Genomic DNA, 6,135 nt, shown 5'->3' on the forward strand with positions numbered 1-6,135 from the left:
AATCCTTATACCAGTTCATCAATATCATCAACAATTATGCCAATATGCCAATAGGGACATCACTGGTATCATTCAAATAGGTTACTTCTTGAATATCTTTCTTTGTGATCTTATAGGGTTTTTCTATCCATAAGAATTCATCATGGATTCATCTTAGAACATACCTCACCCATTCGGGCTCATCGAATACTTGGAAATGAACAAACTGAATGAAACCCTTTTCCTCCAAATTCTTAAAATCTGATTTCAAATTGCCAAATCCATCAACTGTGTGCTGAGTGTACACAAATAGCTTGTCTGAACTCCAAGTTCTTCAATTTTATAATGTATGTAAGCCCTAATATCTTCCATGTGCAATACTTTATATACTACAGAGGAAAACACATTATTCAGATCATCTTCAACTGACTTAAATGGATGTTTCTTGAAAATGAGCCTCTCTCTTTTAATGATTTCAACAACAAGTGGATTTGAGATACCAAAAGATGATGCCATTATGAAAATTAGGGTATGAACAAATAGCTTTGAATGTGGGTAAATAGGTTTCCAATCTCAATCGGATGCCAAGAATCTTTGTTGGGTCACTACAAGTACGAATTTTGCTTTTGAATCTCTTTCATTCTGATACTCTACTCTTTTCTCTTTGATCACATTGTAAAGAATGAATAGAGAAATGCCTTTTATCCTTAAAAAACCTAACTTTTAGCTGCAATAAATACAAGGAATCAGTTCCAGTTAAGCTCAAAATGATATGCTTCCACTAATCTAAAAAACTGCTATGTTCTGCTCTACTACCAAATAGTTGATCAACAAAACTTAAGATGCGCACATGAAACTATGCTCAATCACTCCCAAAAAAACTTTGCATACTCACCATCACATAAAATGATCATCTAAGTTGATCTAATATATCTGCATCGCCAAAATAGATCTCCATCAAGTTAGCTTCACAAAACTACAAAATATAAAACGTGTAGTCTCATGTTGGCTCACTCCATCACAAATCCATATACCATACCTAAAACATATGATCACAAGCTTCACATGCAATGAAACTAACTCCTCGAACACAACACCAATCATCAAAATCATCCCCATACTTTTGCAACACATGTTACCCAGCTTGTCCATACAATAGCTCTTCTCTTCCAGAATCACCAGATACTGTAACAATAATCATGCACTAGAATCAACACCGAAGGATGAAAATGCAAAGTAAGTTGCCTCAAATGTCCAGTCAACTATTCCAATCACTATGACCAAAATTATACAACCTAGAATGAATTATGCTCAATGAATCTGCAATATTATGCTCACTTTCTGTCGAACATATGCCTAAGTCAATATGACTTCCGATAGATCAAATCTATAGGTACTAGATAGAATTACTAGTATGAGTTGCCTTCAATGACAACCCCTAAGTAGTATCCATGCATCTAACATCACCGAAATAGTGTCTCTTTCCAATAGTGTGTCCTTGTATGAGATTGTGTGAGTTAAGATCCTAAGATTGGGGGTTTTTTCCCTCGAAATTAGTGATATTGTATCTCCTTGTGATTGTGCTTTTAATTGCTCCTCTCTCTCCTCTTTCATATACTTTACCACAATTATTTGTGTAGGCTCATACTCTCATTAAATTAGGGGCTATATGTAGTGTCATAAATTTTCATCAGTCTAGTATACACCTCATGTTTGTGCCCCTACTTTAGTGTGTTGTATCCTCATCCCCTTTCTAGGTACACTTGTGCCTATTTTCTAGCTTTGAGGCCATGAACAACCTTTTGTGCATTCTACCATGGGATATCCACCTCATTTTACCTTTGTTTGGGCTCTAGTTATGGAGGGACCAAGGCATGGAGTGCCCTAGTCTAGACCATGGTGCCCCAAAATTCCATGGTCCCTCTTAATCCAGCCACAATTTAAAATGGGGTAGATGCTATATCTTCTTGGTTATATTTGATCCTTGTGGTTCTACATGACCCTTTGAGGTTAGCCTAATCAATAATTTACTGAAAACCCCATATATAAAGACATTATATCAATTCATTTTAGATCTAATTCTCCATCTACATTCAACCTCAAATACTTGTACATTTATAAAGCATTCATCATCAAGCATTTTCGGATATCTTCAAGGTTACATATTCATTGTTCAACCATTATGGAGCAAAATTACATCAATCTTCTACAAGCATGTGTGTGTAATTAGGGTTTTATGTTTTTCATGTCATTTCATACAGCATATGTGATTACACTGAAAGAGAAAAGCATCATCATCAACAAGTGCAAATTTGAGGTATATCCATGCAACATTATTTCTATCAAGGTTAATTCTTATACCTTAGTTTGACTTAGGAAAACCCTTGTTCCCAATACTTTTCCCTTTATTTTTGTGTATAGTAAATAGGTACATATTTGTGCTCGAGAGGATCGACAGAGTTCACAAAGACGAACATGTTTAGCTTTTGAAGGCAATAAATTTAAATGACCATGACAAATTGATGTGCCCTAGTCCCAACAAATTAGGCCAAACTTATAGGAATAGATCTATGGCATCTTATTTTTCCTAGATCTAGGTCACTATCTTTGTATGCCATCTATAGCTCGCAATTTCTATCAATTTACATAAAAAATCCCTTGTTTTACCCTAGATTTCATTTCACAAATACATCTTTCAATATAGAAAGAGGAGAAAACAAACTGGGTGAACCTAATTAGAATTTTATAATTTTTTCCATTGGGAGTAATCCTAGATATATTAGGTCCATTCCTCTTTTAATGTGGTGGTCTTTGAAGTAAAATTAGTGGTTTTGTTACCTTAATTGGAGAAACTCTAAATTTCACCATTACAGTTTCTTACACTATTATACAATATTTGCATTTAGACTTAGTAACCACAACACTAGGTGTTTCATACCCAATTCCTTGACATTACAAATTATTTGTAAGTTGTAAGAGTTGTAACACTCCTTGCTCATGTACACCAAGATTTGTTCCTTGATGGCCCATAATTTGTAACTTAGGCTTGTGTTCAACATTCTCATAATCGGTATCTTTCTCTATGACAACATTATCCACAGTGTTGTAATCTTGTCAACTAAATATCTTAGGAGATATCAAGAGTTGATCAACATGAAAGATATGCTCACCACATACCATGCCTTTAACCTTGATCTTGGCCTTGAGCTCATGTTTCTTGAAAATAGAATCTTTTAGTGATTCAAGATTGAAATAAGATGAAGATGAACTTGTTTCTCAGTTTATAGGTATTGTAGTTTATGGTTTAGGATGAACATTATTGAAATAAAGATATGGATTTAGATCACCTTGAACTGTGACTTATGTTCCATTATGTGAGAACTTGATGCATTGATAGTATGTTGAAGGAATTGCTTTCATAGAATATATCCATGTTCGTCCCAAAAGTATGTTGTATGTGAGATCAAGGTTAGAATTTGACAAACCACATCTCTCACTACTAGCCCCACTCCAAGTGGCAACATGACTATTCCTTTAGATGAGGGCTCTTCATCATCATATTCTTTTATGTCAATCTTCTTTGTAGAGGCCACAATTATTTTAGATAATCCTAATGCTAATACAACTCTCAAAGTGTAAATATTGAGACCAGTTCCTCCATCTATCAAGACTCATTTTATGCGTTGTTTATGGAGGAACACTTCAATATGAAGTGGTGGATTTTCTAACTATTTAATGTCCTAAAATTACATCCCTCATAATTTTCGACTACATTTGGGTCTTTGCCTTAGTGTTTGCACCCCTAAGCTTGATCAGAGACCTGAATATGCTCATGCACACCAAAAACACCTTACAATGGCCACCTTGATCCTACCCCAAAATAGGGCAAGACCAGGAAGAGGCACCCTAGTCCTCACTAGGACTAGGGAGTGGCACCCTGGGACCCCTTAATTAGGGCCTATATTGATCCTCTCCCTTAGACCTAACTCAAATTTAAAGTGGAAATATCCACCCTATGTCTGCTCAAGTCACAAAATCAATCAATTAATCCTACTAGCAAGTATATAAGAGGGATTTCCCCTCTCATTTGACAGATCATGAAATTACATCAAGCGTTCAAGTATTCAAGAGCAATTGAGTGTTTTTATTTTTCCTCTAACCTTTGGAGTAGCAATATTCTAGATTTCAAGCATTAAAGAGGAGATCATCATTCCACTTCATGAAATCATAATTCCATGTGGAGGCAAACAAAACTTCACAAGGAGGTATAAGCATTTCATTTTCAAGCAATTAAACATCCCCTCAATGAGGAGGATTTCTACTTTGAGTCCTTTCATTTACCTTATTTCAACCACTTGGTTAATTCCAAAATCGGGGTTTGGCCTGAAGGCAAACCCCTATTCTTTCTATGTGCAGGAAATAGGTGTGTAGCTATACTTCTAGAATTATGCTTTATTCACAAAGACAAAAAACCCTTTTTGATGTGTAGAAATTTTGGAGGACCGAGTGGAGGGTGCCCCTATCTAGACACATGGTCCCTACAACTTTTGCCCGATTTCATAGAGTAGCTCCAAATCATCTCAAACTTATCAGATCCAAGTGCACGAATGAATTTTGAATCTATAGCTTATTGTTTTTGCATACTTTCTCTCCATTTCTAGCACTTAATCTTAATTCAATTAATCAACTTCCAATAGAGGGTCAATTGCTTTCCAATCACAACCAATCTAATTAGTATTCAGTCATTGCATCCTTTGGGATTGGTTTTAGTAGATTCATCCCCCTCTTTTGAATGTAAGGTTTCCCCAAGTGAAAATTGAGCTTAGTGAATTTCTCCTTCTACGTGGAGAATTTGCTAAGCACCCAATTTCCCCTTTACATTTTGGTGAACCCGGCTCCTTACACACTTAATTCTAATTTTTGTTTTTAGATCTAAGTGTTTACAATTTAAAATTCAAATTTTCAATTACAAGTTCAATTTCCTTACAATTTTTAAAAACTTAGAGGTTGAATTCACAAAAACCCTAATTTTTTAGATTCAAAATTGAGCTTGTCATTTGTCTAAATTGGATTGATTGTTTCAGATATGAGAACTTTTCAATTTTGCAATTCAAGTTTTCATTTACACTTTCAAGTTTTCAAAAAATTTAAACATTAAGTCGTTAAATCATAGAACCCTATTTTTTAACTTTAAAATTGACCTTGTGGATTGTGTAGATCTTGAATTAATTTTCAGATTTAGGTCTTTGCTTCAATTTCAAAATTCACCTGCCCTCCTTGCAACATTCAGTTTTTCAAATTTAAATTTTTTAAACTAAGTGGTTTAGGCAACAAACCCTAATTTTTAAAATTGAATTAATCTTGTACAAATTCATTTTTTTCTTTAAGCATTTAATTGGCTCAATTAAATCTAAAGCCTCCTTTTGTCCTTCTAAACATCATAAAAGTTGGCCCTTAACTGTGCCCTTTTTTCTTTCAAATAATTATTTTATCAAACATCTTAAGTGTGTCCTATTTCGACCTTCAAGGTTTATTTTTGCATATCTCCACATCTTCAATTCCCATATCCTTCTGGAATTAGCATTAAAATCACAATATCTTTCTTGCTCTAAAATTTGGTAAAAAGTTGGCCAGACCATGTGTTCGAACCATGCTACTACCACCTTGGTCCTGACTTTTTTTGCTTAAATTTTGGGAGCCTGTTTTGACTATATTTTACTCCACAATTCTACATATTTGTGAGATTTTATTGATTTTAAGTCACCCTAAGGTCAAAAACAAATCTGAATTTCAACATTTCCATTTTCAATTTAAATTTTAAATTTAAATGGTTAACTACACATACCCTAATTTTTAAGATTAATTTGATTTCTTCAATATTTCAACATTTCAAACTCTCAAAATTTTAATTAAGAGGTTAGATTTGGACAATCCTAGTTTTATTTGATTTTCTGTCCTTTCAAACTTTTAAAATTAAGAGGTCATTTCAGCCCTAATTTTAATTTCAAATTTTTATCTTCTAGAGGATAATTTCAAATATTCTAAATCCCAAATTCCTAGGAGATTGCATTATTATTTCCAATTTCTTTTCCCTAGTGCACGAGTTTTACTACAATCAGTCCTACCTATAGTATCCTCATTAGGAGAAGATGTATA

Source organism: Cryptomeria japonica, chromosome 6 (genome assembly GCF_030272615.1).
Source record: "Cryptomeria japonica chromosome 6, Sugi_1.0, whole genome shotgun sequence".
NCBI lineage: Eukaryota > Viridiplantae > Streptophyta > Pinopsida > Cupressales > Cupressaceae > Cryptomeria > Cryptomeria japonica.